Source organism: Platichthys flesus, chromosome 2 (genome assembly GCF_949316205.1).
Source record: "Platichthys flesus chromosome 2, fPlaFle2.1, whole genome shotgun sequence".
NCBI lineage: Eukaryota > Metazoa > Chordata > Actinopteri > Pleuronectiformes > Pleuronectidae > Platichthys > Platichthys flesus.
The window spans coordinates 6,400,800-6,419,535 of record NC_084946.1 but is presented as its reverse complement, the minus strand read 5'-3'; the positions used below and the strand labels follow the sequence as shown (position 1 = coordinate 6,419,535).

The 18,736-nt window shown below is 43.5% G+C and overlaps 9 non-coding genes across 9 annotated transcripts; all 9 read left to right on the top strand.

Annotated features, from left to right (window-relative positions):
• The first annotated feature begins 99 nt into the window (after nt 1-99).
• trnae-cuc (transfer RNA glutamic acid (anticodon CUC)) lies at nt 100-171 on the top strand. The gene has a single exon. It is a non-coding gene; the product is annotated as a tRNA-Glu (tRNA).
• Nucleotides 172-1,098: 927 nt separating this feature from the next.
• On the top strand, nt 1,099-1,170 carry trnae-cuc (transfer RNA glutamic acid (anticodon CUC)). The gene has a single exon. It is a non-coding gene; the product is annotated as a tRNA-Glu (tRNA).
• A 1,774-nt stretch (nt 1,171-2,944) lies between these two features.
• On the top strand, nt 2,945-3,016 carry trnae-cuc (transfer RNA glutamic acid (anticodon CUC)). The gene has a single exon. It is a non-coding gene; the product is annotated as a tRNA-Glu (tRNA).
• Nucleotides 3,017-8,557: 5,541 nt separating this feature from the next.
• On the top strand, nt 8,558-8,629 carry trnae-cuc (transfer RNA glutamic acid (anticodon CUC)). The gene has a single exon. It is a non-coding gene; the product is annotated as a tRNA-Glu (tRNA).
• Nucleotides 8,630-10,797: 2,168 nt separating this feature from the next.
• trnae-cuc (transfer RNA glutamic acid (anticodon CUC)) lies at nt 10,798-10,869 on the top strand. The gene has a single exon. It is a non-coding gene; the product is annotated as a tRNA-Glu (tRNA).
• Nucleotides 10,870-11,910: 1,041 nt separating this feature from the next.
• Nucleotides 11,911-11,982, top strand: trnae-cuc (transfer RNA glutamic acid (anticodon CUC)). Its single transcript has one exon. It is a non-coding gene; the product is annotated as a tRNA-Glu (tRNA).
• A 1,056-nt stretch (nt 11,983-13,038) lies between these two features.
• trnae-cuc (transfer RNA glutamic acid (anticodon CUC)) lies at nt 13,039-13,110 on the top strand. Its single transcript has one exon. It is a non-coding gene; the product is annotated as a tRNA-Glu (tRNA).
• A 2,027-nt stretch (nt 13,111-15,137) lies between these two features.
• Nucleotides 15,138-15,209, top strand: trnae-cuc (transfer RNA glutamic acid (anticodon CUC)). The gene has a single exon. It is a non-coding gene; the product is annotated as a tRNA-Glu (tRNA).
• Nucleotides 15,210-18,383: 3,174 nt separating this feature from the next.
• trnae-cuc (transfer RNA glutamic acid (anticodon CUC)) lies at nt 18,384-18,455 on the top strand. Its single transcript has one exon. It is a non-coding gene; the product is annotated as a tRNA-Glu (tRNA).
• The last annotated feature ends 281 nt before the right edge of the window (nt 18,456-18,736 follow it).

The window sequence follows — 18,736 nt, the reverse complement described above, 5'->3', positions numbered from 1 at the left end:
ACTGCCACCACCGCTAGAAGTAGTTGGAGGTACTTCAAGTCCTGCTCCTTTTAAAGGCCAGAAATTCTTGGCCAGCTGCCTTCAAGAGCTCGACAGATGTCCCTGATGGTCTAGTGGTTAGGATCCGGCGCTCTCACCGCCGTGGCCCGGGTTCGATTCCCGGTCAGGGAACTAATCTATTGAATACTTTGAGTACAATTGCTTACATATGTTAAATTGACAGGTCCTGAGTCAAGGTGTGAATGACTGATGAGTAGGAAGTAGTAAGTGAATTACAGAATGTTCTGATGACTGTCCCTTAGTAGGTGAACACTAAGGGATTACAGAATGTACTACTACCACAAAAACATCAGTGTTTACACAACTCGTAGTACAAAGTGAAATGTCTCAGTGCACAATATGCCCAATCATGTCAGTGATGTTAAATGGGCAGGTCGTTGGAGTCACCTGAGTCAAGGTGTGAATTGCTTTTTTCTCACCTTGGCTCATTCGGATATTATCATAAGTTTTTACTTGGGGCTGGGGCTAGATATATTTAAAATATATCTATTTTAAATTTTGATATTCTATTTCATTTTATTTTATACTATTTATAATTTATTTTATTTCATAGGTTGTAATTACTTGAGCATTGCTAGAAGAGAGCCTGAGACTCAAGCATTTCACTGCCAGCGACTGCTTAATGTTATTGTTGTGCATTTGGCAATAAAAAAATCTTGAATCTTGAATCTTGAAAGTGAAATGAAGCAGTGCAGAATATGCCCAATCCATGTCACTGATGTTAAATGGGCAGGTCGTTGGAGTCATCTGAGTCAAGGTGCGAATTGCTTTTTTCTCACCTTGGCTCATTCGGACATTATCATAAGTTTTTACTTGGGGCTGGCAGGAGAAGCTCCAGGGAAATTCCTGAGCCTCTCCCTCGAATACTTGTGTTCTCATACACAGCCCATCCGATCTTCCATTCATAGTTTCACAGAAACACAAACAATGTTTCTGCATACTGCCACCACCGCTAGAAGTGGTTGGAGGTACTTCAAGTCCTGCTCATTTTAAAGGCCAGAAATTCTTGAGCAGCTGCCTTCAAGAGCACGACAGATGTCCCTGATGGTCTAGTGGTTAGGATCCGGCGCTCTCACCGCCGTGGCCTGGGTTCGATTCCCGGTCAGGGAACTAATCTATTGAATACTTGAGTACAATTGCTTACATATGTTAAATTGACAGGTCCTGAGTCAAGGTGTGAATGACTGATGAGAAGGAAGTAGTAAGTGAATTACAGAATGTTCTGATGACTGTCCCTTAGTAGGTGAACACTAAGGGATTACAGAATGTACTACTACCACAAAAACATCAATGTTTACACAACTCGTAGTACAAAGTGAAATGTCTCAGTGCACAATATGCCCAATCATGTCAGTGATGTTAAATGGGCAGGTCGTTGGAGTCACCTGAGTCAAGGTGTGAATTGCTTTTTTCTCACCTTGGCTCATTCGGATATTATCATAAGTTTTTACTTGGGGCTGGCAGGAGAAGCTCCAGGGAAATTCCTGAGCCTCTCCCTCGAATACTTGTGTTCTCAGTCACAGCCCATCCGGTCTTACATATTTGCACTATTGTTGTTTTATTTTCTCTTCAGCTATTTATATATATATATATATACATTTTTTTCTATTTTAAATTTTGATATTCTATTTCATTTTATACTATTTATAATTTATTTTATTTCATAGGTTGTAATTACTTGAGCATTGCTAGAAGAGAGCCTGAGACTCAAGCATTTCACTGCCAGCGACTGCTTAATGTTATTGTTGTGCATTTGGCAATAAAAAAATCTTGAATCTTGAATCTTGAAAGTGAAATGAAGCAGTGCAGAATATGCCCAATCCATGTCACTGATGTTAAATGGGCAGATCGTTGGAGTCATCTGAGTCAAGGTGCGAATTGCCTTTTTCTCACCTTGGCTCATTCGGACATTATCATAAGTTTTTACTTGGGGCTGGCAGGAGAAGCTCCAGGGAAATTACTGAGCCTCTCCCTCGAATACTTGTGTTCTCAAACACAGCCCATCCGATCTTCCATTCATAGTTGAGGGTTCGATTCCCGGTCAGGGAACTAATCTATTGAATACTTTGAGTACAATTGCTTACATATGTTAAATTGACAGGTCCTGAGTCAAGGTGTGAATGACTGATGAGTAGGAAGTAGTAAGTGAATTACAGAATGTTCTGATGACTGTCCCTTAGTAGGTGAACACTAAGGGATTACAGAATGTACTACTACCACAAAAACATCAGTGTTTACACAACTCGTAGTACAAAGTGAAATGTCTCAGTGCACAATGTCTCAGCGCCGTGGCCCGGGTTCGATTCCCGGTCAGGGAACTAATCTATTGAATACTTGAGTACAATTGCTTACATATGTTAAATTGACAGGTCCTGAGTCAAGGTGTGAATGACTGATGAGAAGGAAGTAGTAAGTGAATTACAGAATGTTCTGATGACTGTCCCTTAGTAGGTGAACACTAAGGGATTACAGAATGTACTACTACCACAAAAACATCAATGTTTACACAACTCGTAGTACAAAGTGAAATGTCTCAGTGCACAATATGCCCAATCATGTCAGTGATGTTAAATGGGCAGGTCGTTGGAGTCATCTGAGTCAAGGTGCGAATTGCTTTTTTCTCACCTTGGCTCATTCGGACATTATCATAAGTTTTTACTTGGGGCTGGCAGGAGAAGCTCCAGGGAAATTCCTGAGCCTCTCCCTCGAATACTTGTGTTCTCATACACAGCCCATCCGATCTTCCATTCATAGTTTCACAGAAACACAAACAATGTTTCTGCATACTGCCACCACCGCTAGAAGTGGTTGGAGGTACTTCAAGTCCTGCTCATTTTAAAGGCCAGAAATTCTTGAACAGCTGCCTTCAAGAGCACGACAGATGTCCCTGATGGTCTAGTGGTTAGGATCCGGCGCTCTCACCGCCGTGGCCCGGGTTCGATTCCCGGTGAGGGAAATAATCTATTGAATACTTTGAGTACAATTGCTTACATATGTTAAATTGACAGGTCCTGAGTCAAGGTGTGAATGACTGATGAGTAGGAAGTCTCATCTCATCATCTCATTTTCATCCGCTTATCCGGGGTCGGGTCGCGGGGGGAGCAGCTCAAGCAGGGGGCCCCAGACGTCCCTTTCCCGGGCCACATTGACCAACTCTGACGGGGGGATCCCGAGGCGTTCCCAGGCCAGTGTTGAGATATAATCTCTCCACCTAGTCCTGGGTCTTCCCCGAGGTCTCCTCCCCACTGGACGTGCCTGAAACACCTCCCAAGGAAGGCGCCCAGTGGGCATCCTTACCAGATGCCCGAACCACCTCAGCTGACTCCTTTCTAAGTAAAGGAGCAGCGGCTCTAATCCGAGTTCCTCACGGATGGCTGAGCTTCTCACCCTATCCCTAAGGGAGACGCCAGCCACCCTTCTGAGAAAACTCATCTCGGCCGCTTGTACCCGTGATCTCGTCCTTTCGGTCATCACCCAGCCCTCATGACCATAGGTGAGGATAGGAACGAAGATCGACCGGTAGATCGAGAGCTTTGCCTTGCGGCTCAGCTCTCTTTTCGTTACAACGGTGCGGTAAAGCGAACGCAATACCGCCCCGCTGCTCCGATTCTCCGGCCAATCTCACGCTCCATAGTACCCTCACTCGCGAACAAGACCCCAAGGTACTTGAACTCCTTCACTTGGGCTAAGGACTCATTTCCTACCCGGAGTAAGCAATCCATCGGTTTCCTGCTAAGAGTCATGGCCTCAGATTTAGCGGTGCTGATCCTCATCCCAGCCGCTTCATACTCAGCCGCCAGCCGATCCAGTGAGTGCTGAAGGTCACAGGCCGATGATCCAATGAGGACCACGTCATCTGCAAAAAGCAGTGACGAGATCCTCAGACCACCGAACTGCAACCCCTCCCCACCCCGACTACGCCTCGATATCCTGTCCATGTATATCACAAACAGGATTGGTGACAAGGCGCAGCCCTGGCGGAGACCAGCATCCACTGAGAACGAAACTGACTGGCTGCCGAGGACGCGAACACAACTCTCGCTTTGGGAGTACAGGGATTGGATGGCCCTGAGGATAGACCCCCTTACCCCATACTCCCGCAGCACCTCCCACAGTTTCTCCCGGGGGACCCGGTCATACGCCTTCTCCAGATCCACAAAACACATGTAGACCGGATGGGCATACTCCCAGGCCCCCTCCAGGATCCTTGCGAGAGTGAAGAGCTGGTCCGTAGTTCCACGTCCGGGGCGAAAACCGCATTGTTCCTCTTCAATCTGAGGTTCGACGATCGGCCGAACCCTCCTTTCCAGCACCTTGGAGTAGACTTTACCAGGGAGGCTGAGAAGTGTGATGCCCCGGTAATTGGCACACACTCTCTGGTCCCCCTTTTTGAACAGGGGAACCACCACCCCAGTTTGCCACTCCTTTGGTACTGTACCCGACTCCCACGCGATGTTGAATAGGCGTGTCAACCATGACAGCCCCTCAACACCCAGAGCCTTTAGCATTTCTGGCCGGATCTCATCAATCCCTGGGGCCTTGCCACTGCGGAGATGTTTGACCACCTCAGTGACCTCCACCAGGGAAATTGACGATGAAACACCATCAACCTCGAGCTCTGCCTCCAACATAGAGGGCGTGTTATTCGGATTCAGGAGTTCCTCAAAGTGTTCCTTCCAACGTCCGACAACCTCCTCAGTTGAGGTCAACAGAGTCCCATCCTTACTGTACACAGCTTGGATGGTTCCCCGTTTCCCCCTCCTGAGGTGCCGGATAGTCTTCCAGAAACACTTTGGTGCCGACCGAAAGTCCTTCTCCATGGCCTCTCCGAACTTCTCCCACACCCGCTGCTTAGCCTCCGACACGGCAGCAGCTGCAGCCCTTCGGGCCTGTCGGTACCCTGCAACCGAGTCAGGAGTCCTCCAGGATATCATATCCCAGAAGGCCTCCTTCTTCAATCGGACGGCTTCCCTGACCACCGGTGTCCACCACGGTGTCCGAGGGTTACCGCCCCTTGAGGAGCCTAAGGCCCTGAGGCCACAGCTAGCCGCCGCAGCTTCAGCAATGGAGGCTTTGAACACCGCCCACTCCGGCTCAATGCCCCCAACCTCCACAGGGATGCCAGAAAAACTCCGCCGGAGGTGTGAGTTGAAGATACCTAGGACGGGGGCCTCCTCCAGGCGTTCCCAGTTCACCCGCACTACTCGTTTGGGCTTACCAGGTCTATCCGGAAATTTCCCCCACTCCCTGATCCAACTCACAACCAGATGGTGGTCGGTTGACAGTTCCGCCCCTCTCTTTACCCGAGTGTCCAAAACATGCGGCCTCAGATCAGATGACACGATCACAAAATCGATCATTGATCTTCGGCCTAGGGTACTCTGGTACCAGGTACACTTATGAACACCCTTATATTCGAACATGGTGTTTGTTATGGATAATCCATGGCTAGCACAGAAGTCCAATAACAAACGACCGCTCGGGTTCAGATCAGGGAGGCCGTTCCTCCCCACCACGCCTCTCCAGGTGTCTCCATCGTTGCCCACGTGGGCGTTGAAGTCACCCAGCAGAAGTACGGAGTCCCCTACTGGAGCCCCATACAGGACTCCATTCAGGGTCTCCAAGAAGGCCGAGTACTCTGAACTGCTGTTTGGTGCATACGCACAAACAACAGTCAGAGTTTTCCCCCCTACAACCCTTAGGCGCAGGGAGGCGACCCTCTCGTCTACCGGGGTAAACTCCAACACCGCGGCGCTCAGCCGGGGATTTATGAGTATCCCCACACCCGCCCGACGCCTCACGCCCTTGGCAACTCCGGAGAAGAATAAAGTCCAACCCTTATCCAGGAGTACGGTACCAGAGCTGAGACTGTGCGTGGAGGTAAGCCCCACCAGATCTAACTGATAGCGCTCCACCTCCCTCACAAGCTCCGGTTCCTTTCCCCACAGCGAGGTGACGTTCCACGTCCCCAGAGCCAGCTTCTGCCGCCCGGGTCTGGTCCGTCGAGACCCCTTACCTTCGCTGCCACCCATGTGGCTGCGCACCCGACCCCAACGGGTCTTCCCACAGGTGGTGGGCCCATGAGATGAAGAGAGGGGGGGTGCCACGTAGTTTGTTCGGGCTATGCCCGACCGGGCTCCGTGGCAAACCCGGCCACCAGACGCTCGCCATCGAGCCCTCCGTCTGGGCCTAGCTCCAGACGGGGGCCCCGGGCTTCCTCCGGGCTGGGTCCCATCTCCTCTTTTATCGATGTTCATTGAGGGTTTTTGAACCATTCTTAGTCTGGCCCCTCACCTGAGACCACTCTGCCATGGGAGACCCTACCAGGAGCACAAGGCTCCAGACAACACAGCCCTCAGGTTCACAGGGACACGCAAACCTCTCCACCACGATAAGGTGACGGTTCAAGGAGAGGATGAGTAGGAAGTAGTAAGTGAATTACAGAATGTTCTGATGACTGTCCCTTAGTGGGTGAACACTAAGGGATTACAGAATGTACTACTACCACAAAAACATCAATGTTTACACAACTCGTAGTACAAAGTGAAATGTCTCAGTGCACAATATGCCCAATCATGTCAGTGATGTTAAATGGGCAGGTCGTTGGAGTCACCTGAGTCAAGGTGTGAATTGCTTTTTTCTCACCTTGGCTCATTCGGATATTATCATAAGTTTTTACTTGGGGCTGGCAGGAGAAGCTCCAGGGAAATTCCTGAGCCTCTCCCTCGAATACTTGTGTTCTCAGTCACAGCCCATCCGGTCTTACATATTTGCACTATTGTTGTTTTATTTTCTCTTCAGCTATTTATATATATATATATACATTTTTTTCTATTTTAAATTTTGATATTCTATTTCATTTTATGCTATTTATATTTTATTTTATTTCATAGGTTGTAATTACTTGAGCATTGCTAGAAGAGAGCCTGAGACTCAAGCATTTCACTGCCAGCGACTGCTTAATGTTATTGTTGTGCATTTGGCAATAAAAAAATCTTGAATCTTGAATCTTGAAAGTGAAATGAAGCAGTGCAGAATATGCCCAATCCATGTCACTGATGTTAAATGGGCAGGTCGTTGGAGTCATCTGAGTCAAGGTGCGAGTTGCTTTTTTCTCACCTTGGCTCATTCGGATATTATCATAAGTTTTTACTTGGGGCTGGCAGGAGAAGCTCCAGGGAAATTCCTGAGCCTCTCCCTCGAATACTTGTGTTCTCATACACAGCCCATCCGATCTTCCATTCATAGTTTCACAGAAACACAAGCAATGTTTCTGCATACTGCCACCACCGCTAGAAGTAGTTGGAGGTACTTCAAGTCCTGCTCCTTTTAAAGGCCAGAAATTCTTGAGAAGCTGCCTTCAAGAGCTTGACAGATGTCCCTGAGGGTCTAGTGGTTAGGATCGATGCTCTCACCTCCGTGGCCCGGGTTCGATTCCAGGTCAGGGAACTAATCTATTGAATACTTTGAGTACAATTGCTTACATATGTTAAATTGACAGGTCCTGAGTCAAGGTGTGAATGACTGAGGAAGTAGTAAGTGAATTACAGAATGTTCTGATGACTGTCCCTTAGTAGGTGAACACTAAGGGATTACAGAATGTACTACTACCACCAAAACATCAATGTTTACACAACTCGTAGTACAAAGTGAAATGTCTCAGTGCACAATATGCCCAATCACGTCAGTGATGTTAAATGGGCAGATCGTTGGAGTCACCTGAGTCAAGGTGTGAATTGCTTTTTTCTCACTTGGCTCATTCGGATATTATCATAAGTTTTTACTTGGGGCTGGCAGGAGAAGCTCCAGGGAAATTCCTGAGCCTCTCCTTCGAATACTTGTGTTCTCAGTCACAGCCCATCCGGTCTTACATATTTGCACTATTGTTGTTTTATTTTCTCTTCAGCTATTTATATATATATTTATATATATATATATATATACATTTTTTTCTATTTTAAATTTTGATATTCTATTTCATTTTATTTTATACTATTTATAATTTATTTTATTTCATAGGTTGTAATTACTTGAGCATTGCTAGAAGAGAGCCTGAGACTCAAGCATTTCACTGCCAGCGACTGCTTAATGTTATTGTTGTGCATTTGGCAATAAAAAAATCTTGAATCTTGAAAGTGAAATGAAGCAGTGCAGAATATGCCCAATCCATGTCACTGATGTTAAATGGGCAGGTCGTTGGAGTCATCTGAGTCAAGGTGCGAGTTGCTTTTTTCTCACCTTGGCTCATTCGGACATTATCATAAGTTTTTACTTGGGGCTGGCAGGAGAAGCTCCAGGGAAATTCCTGAGCCTCTCCCTCGAATACTTGTGTTCTCATACACAGCCCATCCGATCTTCCATTCATAGTTTCACAGAAACACAAGCAATGTTTCTGCATACTGCCACCACCGCTAGAAGTGGTTGGAGGTACTTCAAGTCCTGCTCATTTTAAAGGCCAGAAATTCTTGAGCAGCTGCCTTCAAGAGCACGACAGATGTCCCTGATGGTCTAGTGGTTAGGATCCGGCGCTCTCACCGCCGTGGCCCGGGTTCGATTCCCGGTCAGGGAACTAATCTATTGAATACTTTGAGTACAATTGCTTACATATGTTAAATTGACAGGTCCTGAGTCAAGGTGTGAATGACCGATGAGTAGGAAGTAGTAAGTGAATTACAGAATGTTCTGATGACTGTCCCTTAGTAGGTGAACACTAAGGGATTACAGAATGTACTACTACCACAAAAACATCAATGTTTACACAACTCGTAGTACAAAGTGAAATGTCTCAGTGCACAATATGCCCAATCATGTCAGTGATGTTAAATGGGCAGGTCGTTGGAGTCACCTGAGTCAAGGTGTGAATTGCTTTTTTCTCACCTTGGCTCATTCGGATATTATCATAAGTTTTTACTTGGGGCTGGCAGGAGAAGCTCCAGGGAAATTCCTGAGCCTCTCCCTCGAATACTTGTGTTCTCAGTCACAGCCCATCCGGTCTTACATATTTGCACTATTGTTGTTTTATTTTCTCTTCAGCTATTTATATATATATATATACATTTTTTTCTATTTTAAATTTTGATATTCTATTTCATTTTATGCTATTTATATTTTATTTTATTTCATAGGTTGTAATTACTTGAGCATTGCTAGAAGAGAGCCTGAGACTCAAGCATTTCACTGCCAGCGACTGCTTAATGTTATTGTTGTGCATTTGGCAATAAAAAAATCTTGAATCTTGAATCTTGAAAGTGAAATGAAGCAGTGCAGAATATGCCCAATCCATGTCACTGATGTTAAATGGGCAGGTCGTTGGAGTCATCTGAGTCAAGGTGCGAGTTGCTTTTTTCTCACCTTGGCTCATTCGGATATTATCATAAGTTTTTACTTGGGGCTGGCAGGAGAAGCTCCAGGGAAATTCCTGAGCCTCTCCCTCGAATACTTGTGTTCTCATACACAGCCCATCCGATCTTCCATTCATAGTTTCACAGAAACACAAGCAATGTTTCTGCATACTGCCACCACCGCTAGAAGTAGTTGGAGGTACTTCAAGTCCTGCTCCTTTTAAAGGCCAGAAATTGTTCAGCAGCTGCCTTCAAGAGCTTGACAGATGTCCCTGATGGTCTAGTGGTTAGGATCCAGCGCTCTCACCGCCGTGGCCCGGGTTCGATTTCGGTCAGGGAACTAATCTATTGAATACTTTGAGTACAATTGCTTACATATGTTAAATTGACAGGTCCTGAGTCAAGGTGTGAATGACTGAGGAAGTAGTAAGTGAATTACAGAATGTTCTGATGACTGTCCCTTAGTAGGTGAACACTAAGGGATTACAGAATGTACTACTACCACAAAAACATCAATGTTTACACAACTCGTAGTACAAAGTGAAATGTCTCAGTGCACAATATGCCCAATCACGTCAGTGATGTTAAATGGGCAGATCGTTGGAGTCACCTGAGTCAGGGTGTGAATTGCTTTTTTCTCACCTTGGCTCATTCGGATATTATCATAAGTTTTTACTTGGGGCTGGCAGGAGAAGCTCCAGGGAAATTCCTGAGCCTCTCCTTCGAATACTTGTGTTCTCAGTCACAGCCCATCCGGTCTTACATATTTGCACTATTGTTGTTTTATTTTCTCTTCAGCTATTTATATATATATTTATATATATATATATATATACATTTTTTTCTATTTTAAATTTTGATATTCTATTTCATTTTATTTTATACTATTTATAATTTATTTTATTTCATAGGTTGTAATTACTTGAGCATTGCTAGAAGAGAGCCTGAGACTCAAGCATTTCACTGCCAGCGACTGCTTAATGTTATTGTTGTGCATTTGGCAATAAAAAAATCTTGAATCTTGAATCTTGAAAGTGAAATGAAGCAGTGCAGAATATGCCCAATCCATGTCACTGATGTTAAATGGGCAGGTCATTGGAGTCATCTGAGTCAAGGTGCGAGTTGCTTTTTTCTCACCTTGGCTCATTCGGACATTATCATAAGTTTTTACTTGGGGCTGGCAGGAGAAGCTCCAGGGAAATTCCTGAGCCTCTCCCTCGAATACTTGTGTTCTCATACACAGCCCATCCGATCTTCCATTCATAGTTTCACAGAAACACAAGCAATGTTTCTGCATACTGCCTCCACCACTAGAAGTGGTTGGAGGTACTTCAAGTCCTGCTCATTTTAAAGGCCAGAAATTCTTGAGCAGCTGCCTTCAAGAGCACGACAGATGTCCCTGATGGTCTAGTGGTTAGGATCCGGCGCTCTCACCGCCGTGGCCCGGGTTCGATTCCCGGTCAGGGAACTAATCTATTGAATACTTTGAGTACAATTGCTTACATATGTTAAATTGACAGGTCCTGAGTCAAGGTGTGAATGACCGATGAGTAGGAAGTAGTAAGTGAATTACAGAATGTTCTGATGACTGTCCCTTAGTAGGTGAACACTAAGGGATTACAGAATGTACTACTACCACAAAAACATCAATGTTTACACAACTCGTAGTACAAAGTGAAATGTCTCAGTGCACAATATGCCCAATCATGTCAGTGATGTTAAATGGGCAGGTTGTTGGAGTCACCTGAGTCAAGGTGTGAATTGCTTTTTTCTCACCTTGGCTCATTCGGATATTATCATAAGTTTTTACTTGGGGCTGGCAGGAGAAGCTCCAGGGAAATTCCTGAGCCTCTCACTCGAATACTTGTGTTCTCAGTCACAGCCCATCCGGTCTTACATATTTGCACTATTGTTGTTTTATTTTCTCTTCAGCTATTTATATATATATATATACATTTTTTTCTATTTTAAATTTTGATATTCTATTTCATTTTATACTATTTATAATTTATTTTATTTCATAGGTTGTAATTACTTGAGCATTGCTAGAAGAGAGCCTGAGACTCAAGCATTTCACTGCCAGCGACTGCTTAATGTTATTGTTGTGCATTTGGCAATAAAAAAATCTTGAATCTTGAATCTTGAAAGTGAAATGAAGCAGTGCAGAATATGCCCAATCCATGTCACTGATGTTAAATGGGCAGGTCGTTGGAGTCATCTGAGTCAAGGTGCGAGTTGCTTTTTTCTCACCTTGGCTCATTCGGATATTATCATAAGTTTTTACTTGGGGCTGGCAGGAGAAGCTCCAGGGAAATTCCTGAGCCTCTCCCTCGAATACTTGTGTTCTCATACACAGCCCATCCGATCTTCCATTCATAGTTTCACAGAAACACAAGCAATGTTTCTGCATACTGCCACCACCGCTAGAAGTAGTTGGAGGTACTTCAAGTCCTGCTCCTTTTAAAGGCCAGAAATTCTTTAGCAGCTGCCTTCAAGAGCTTGACAGATGTCCCTGATGGTCTAGTGGTTAGGATCCGGCGCTCTCACCGCCGTGGCCTGGGTTCGATTCCCGGTCAGGGAACTAATCTATTGAATACTTTGAGTACAATTGCTTACATATGTTAAATTGACAGGTCCTGAGTCAAGGTGTGAATGACTGAGGAAGTAGTAAGTGAATTACAGAATGTTCTGATGACTGTCCCTTAGTAGGTGAACACTAAGGGATTACAGAATGTACTACTACCACAAAAACATCAATGTTTACACAACTCGTAGTACAAAGTGAAATGTCTCAGTGCACAATATGCCCAATCACGTCAGTGATGTTAAATGGGCAGATCGTTGGAGTCACCTGAGTCAGGGTGTGAATTGCTTTTTTCTCACCTTGGCTCATTCGGATATTATCATAAGTTTTTACTTGGGGCTGGCAGGAGAAGCTCCAGGGAAATTCCTGAGCCTCTCCTTCGAATACTTGTGTTCTCAGTCACAGCCCATCCGGTCTTACATATTTGCACTATTGTTGTTTTATTTTCTCTTCAGCTATTTATATATATATTTATATATATATATATATATACATTTTTTTCTATTTTAAATTTTGATATTCTATTTCATTTTATTTTATACTATTTATAATTTATTTTATTTCATAGGTTGTAATTACTTGAGCATTGCTAGAAGAGAGCCTGAGACTCAAGCATTTCACTGCCAGCGACTGCTTAATGTTATTGTTGTGCATTTGGCAATAAAAAAATCTTGAATCTTGAATCTTGAAAGTGAAATGAAGCAGTGCAGAATATGCCCAATCCATGTCACTGATGTTAAATGGGCAGGTCGTTGGAGTCATCTGAGTCAAGGTGCGAGTTGCTTTTTTCTCACCTTGGCTCATTCGGACATTATCATAAGTTTTTACTTGGGGCTGGCAGGAGAAGCTCCAGGGAAATTCCTGAGCCTCTCCCTCGAATACTTGTGTTCTCATACACAGCCCATCCGATCTTCCATTCATAGTTTCACAGAAACACAAGCAATGTTTCTGCATACTGCCACCACCGCTAGAAGTAGTTGGAGGTACTTCAAGTCCTGCTCCTTTTAAAGGCCAGAAATTCTTCAGCAGCTGCCTTCAAGAGCTTGACAGATGTCCCTGATGGTCTAGTGGTTAGGATCCGGCGCTCTCACCGCCGTGGCCCGGGTTCGATTCCCGGTCAGGGAACTAATCTATTGAATACTTTGAGTACAATTGCTTACATATGTTAAATTGACAGGTCCTGAGTCAAGGTGTGAATGACTGAGGAAGTAGTAAATGAATTACAGAATGTTCTGATGACTGTCCCTTAGTAGGTGAACACTAAGGGATTACAGAATGTACTACTACCACAAAAACATCAATGTTTACACAACTCGTAGTACAAAGTGAAATGTCTCAGTGCACAATATGCCCAATCACGTCAGTGATGTTAAATGGGCAGATCGTTGGAGTCACCTGAGTCAGGGTGTGAATTGCTTTTTTCTCACCTTGGCTCATTCGGATATTATCATAAGTTTTTACTTGGGGCTGGCAGGAGAAGCTCCAGGGAAATTCCTGAGCCTCTCCTTCGAATACTTGTGTTCTCAGTCACAGCCCATCCGGTCTTACATATTTGCACTATTGTTGTTTTATTTTCTCTTCAGCTATTTATATATATATTTATATATATATATATATATATACATTTTTTTCTATTTTAAATTTTGATATTCTATTTCATTTTATTTTATACTATTTATAATTTATTTTATTTCATAGGTTGTAATTACTTGAGCATTGCTAGAAGAGAGCCTGAGACTCAAGCATTTCACTGCCAGCGACTGCTTAATGTTATTGTTGTGCATTTGGCAATAAAAAAATCTTGAATCTTGAATCTTGAAAGTGAAATGAAGCAGTGCAGAATATGCCCAATCCATGTCACTGATGTTAAATGGGCAGGTCGTTGGAGTCATCTGAGTCAAGGTGCGAATTGCCTTTTTCTCACCTTGGCTCATTCGGACATTATCATAAGTTTTTACTTGGGGCTGGCAGGAGAAGCTCCAGGGAAATTACTGAGCCTCTCCCTCGAATACTTGTGTTCTCATACACAGCCCATCCGATCTTCCATTCATAGTTTCACAGAAACACAAGCAATGTTTCTGCATACTGCCACCACCGCTAGAAGTAGTTGGAGGTACTTCAAGTCCTGCTCCTTTTAAAGGCCAGAAATTCTTGGCCAGCTGGTCTAGTGGTTAGGATCCGGCGCTCTCACCGCCGTGGCCCGGGTTCGATTCCCGGTCAGGGAACTAATCTATTGAATACTTTGAGTACAATTGCTTACATATGTTAAATTGACAGGTCCTGAGTCAAGGTGTGAATGACTGATGAGTAGGAAGTAGTAAGTGAATTACAGAATGTTCTGATGACTGTCCCTTAGTAGGTGAACACTAAGGGATTACAGAATGTACTACTACCACAAAAACATCAGTGTTTACACAACTCGTAGTACAAAGTGAAATGTCTCAGTGCACAATATGCCCAATCATGTCAGTGATGTTAAATGGGCAGGTCGTTGGAGTCACCTGAGTCAAGGTGTGAATTGCTTTTTTCTCACCTTGGCTCATTCGGATATTATCATAAGTTTTTACTTGGGGCTGGGGCTAGATATATTTAAAATATATGTATTTTAAATTTTGATATTCTATTTCATTTTATTTTATACTATTTATAATTTATTTTATTTCATAGGTTGTAATTACTTGAGCATTGCTAGAAGAGAGCCTGAGACTCAAGCATTTCACTGCCAGCGACTGCTTAATGTTATTGTTGTGCATTTGGCAATAAAAAAATCTTGAATCTTGAATCTTGAAAGTGAAATGAAGCAGTGCAGAATATGCCCAATCCATGTCACTGATGTTAAATGGGCAGGTCGTTGGAGTCATCTGAGTCAAGGTGCGAATTGCTTTTTTCTCACCTTGGCTCATTCGGACATTATCATAAGTTTTTACTTGGGGCTGGCAGGAGAAGCTCCAGGGAAATTCCTGAGCCTCTCCCTCGAATACTTGTGTTCTCATACACAGCCCATCCGATCTTCCATTCATAGTTTCACAGAAACACAAGCAATGTTTCTGTATACTGCCACCACCGCTAGAAGTGGTTGGAGGTACTTCAAGTCCTGCTCATTTTAAAGGCCAGAAATTCTTGAGCAGCTGCCTTCAAGAGCACGACAGATGTCCCTGATGGTCTAGTGGTTAGGATCCGGCGCTCTCACCGTCGTGGCCCGGGTTCGATTCCCGGTCAGGGAACTAATCTATTGAATACTTTGAGTACAATTGCTTACATATGTTAAATTGACAGGTCCTGAGTCAAGGTGTGAATGACTGATGAGTAGGAAGTAGTAAGTGAATTACAGAATGTTCTGATGACTGTCCCTTAGTAGGTGAACACTAAGGGATTACAGAATGTACTACTACCACAAAAACATCAATGTTTACACAACTCGTAGTACAAAGTGAAATGTCTCAGTGCACAATATGCCCAATCATGTCAGTGATGTTAAATGGGCAGGTCGTTGGAGTCACCTGAGTCAAGGTGTGAATTGCTTTTTTCTCACCTTGGCTCATTCGGATATTATCATAAGTTTTTACTTGGGGCTGGCAGGAGAAGCTCCAGGGAAATTCCTGAGCCTCTCCCTCGAATACTTGTGTTCTCAGTCACAGCCCATCCGGTCTTACATATTTGCACTATTGTTGTTTTATTTTCTCTTCAGCTATTTATATATATATATATATATATACATTTTTTTCTATTTTAAATTTTGATATTCTATTTCATTTTATGCTATTTATATTTTATTTTATTTCATAGGTTGTAATTACTTGAGCATTGCTAGAAGAGAGCCTGAGACTCAAGCATTTCACTGCCAGCGACTGCTTAATGTTATTGTTGTGCATTTGGCAATAAAAAATCTTGAATCTTGAATCTTGAAAGTGAAATGAAGCAGTGCAGAATATGCCCAATCCATGTCACTGATGTTAAATGGGCAGGTCGTTGGAGTCATCTGAGTCAAGGTGCGAGTTGCTTTTTTCTCACCTTGGCTCATTCGGACATTATCATAAGTTTTTACTTGGGGCTGGCAGGAGATGCTCCAGGGAAATTCCTGAGCCTCTCCCTCGAATACTTGTGTTCTCATACACAGCCCATCCGATCTTCCATTCATAGTTTCACAGAAACACAAGCAATGTTTCTGCATACTGCCACCACCGCTAGAAGTAGTTGGAGGTACTTCAAGTCCTGCTCCTTTTAAAGGCCAGAAATTCTTGAGCAGCTGCCTTCAAGAGCTTGACAGATGTCCCTGATGGTCTAGTGGTTAGGATCGATGCTCTCACCGCCGTGGCCCGGGTTCGATTCCAGGTCAGGGAACTAATCTATTGAATACTTTGAGTACAATTGCTTACATATGTTAAATTGACAGGTCCTGAGTCAAGGTGTGAATGACTGATGAGTAGGAAGTAGTAAGTGAATTACAGAATGTTCTGATGACTGTCCCTTAGTAGGTGAACACTAAGGGATTACAGAATGTACTACTACCACAAAAACATCAATGTTTACACAACTCGTAGTACAAAGTGAAATGTCTCAGTGCACAATATGCCCAATCATGTCAGTGATGTTAAATGGGCAGATCGTTGGAGTCACCTGAGTCAAGGGGTGAATTGCTTTTTTCTCACCTTGGCTCATTCGGATATTATCATAAGTTTTTACTTGGGGCTGGCAGGAGAAGCTCCAGGGAAATTCCTGAGCCTCTCCCTCGAATACTTGTGTTCTCAGTCACAGCCCATCCGGTCTTACATATTTGCACTATTGTTGTTTTATTTTCTCTTCAGCTTTTTATATATATATTTATATATATATATATACATTTTTTTCTATTTTAAATTTTGATATTCTATTTCATTTTATTTTATACTATTTATAATTTATTTTATTTCATAGGTTGTAATTACTTGAGCATTGCTAGAAGAGAGCCTGAGACTCAAGCATTTCACTGCCAGCGACTGCTTAATGTTATTGTTGTGCATTTGGCAATAAAAAAATCTTGAATCTTGAATCTTGAAAGTGAAATGAAGCAGTGCAGAATATGCCCAATCCATGTCACTGATGTTAAATGGGCAGGTCGTTGGAGTCATCTGAGTCAAGGTGCGAATTGCTTTTTTCTCACCTTGGCTCATTCGGACATTATCATAAGTTTTTACTTGGGGCTGGCAGGAGAAGCTCCAGGGAAATTCCTGAGCCTCTCCCTCGAATACTTGTGTTCTCATACACAGCCCATCCGATCTTCCATTCATAGTTTCACAGAAACACAAACAATGTTTCTGCATACTGCCACCACCGCTAGAAGTGGTTGGAGGTACTTCAAGTCCTGCTCATTTTAAAGGCCAGAAATTCTTGAGCAGCTGCCTTCAAGAGCACGACAGATGTCCCTGATGGTCTAGTTTGTTAGGATCCGGCGCTCTCACCGCCGTGGCCCGGGTTCGATTACGGTCAGGGAACTAATCTATTGAATACTTTGAGTACAATTGCTTACATATGTTAAATTGACAGGTCCTGAGTCAAGGTGTGAATGACTGATGAGTAGGAAGTAGTAAGTGAATTACAGAATGTTCTGATGACTGTCCCTTAGTAGGTGAACACTAAGGGATTACAGAATGTACTACTACCACAAAAACATCAATGTTTACACAACTCGTAGTACAAAGTGAAATGTCTCAGTGCACAATATGCCCAATCATGTCAGTGATGTTAAATGGGCAGGTCGTTGGAGTCACCTGAGTCAAGGTGTGAATTGCTTTTTTCTCACATTGGCTCATTCGGATATTATCATAAGTTTTTACTTGGGGCTGGGGCTAGATATATTTAAAATATATGTATTTTAAATTTTGATATTCTATTTCATTTTATTTTATACTATTTATAATTTATTTTATTTCATAGGTTGTAATTACTTGAGCATTGCTAGAAGAGAGCCTGAGACTCAAGCATTTCACTGCCAGCGACTGCTTAATGTTATTGTTGTGCATTTGGCAATAAAAAAATCTTGAATCTTGAATCTTGAAAGTGAAATGAAGCAGTGCAGAATATGCCCAATCCATGTCACTGATGTTAAATGGGCAGGTCGTTGGAGTCATCTGAGTCAAGGTGCGAATTGCTTTTTTCTCACCTTGGCTCATTCGGACATTATCATAAGTTTTTACTTGGGGCTGGCAGGAGAAGCTCCAGGGAAATTCCTGAGCCTCTCCCTCGAATACTTGTGTTCTCATACACAGCCCATCCGATCTTCCATTCATAGTTTCACAGAAACACAAGCAATGTTTCTGTATACTGCCACCACCGCTAGAAGTGGTTGGAGGTACTTCAAGTCCTGCTCATTTTAAAGGCCAGAAATTCTTGAGCAGCTGCCTTCAAGAGCACGACAGATGTCCCTGATGGTCTAGTGGTTAGGATCCGGCGCTCTCACCGCCGTGGCCCGGGTTCGATTCCCGGTCAGGGAACTAATCTATTGAATACTTTGAGTACAATTGCTTACATATGTTAAATTGACAGGTCCTGAGTCAAGGTGTGAATGACTGATGAGTAGGAAGTAGTAAGTGAATTACAGAATGTTCTGATGACTGTCCCTTAGTAGGTGAACACTAAGGGATTACAGAATGTACTACTACCACAAAAACATCAATGTTTACACAACTCGTAGTACAAAGTGAAATGTCTCAGTGCACAATATGCCCAATCATGTCAGTGATGTTAAATGGGCAGGTCGTTGGAGTCACCTGAG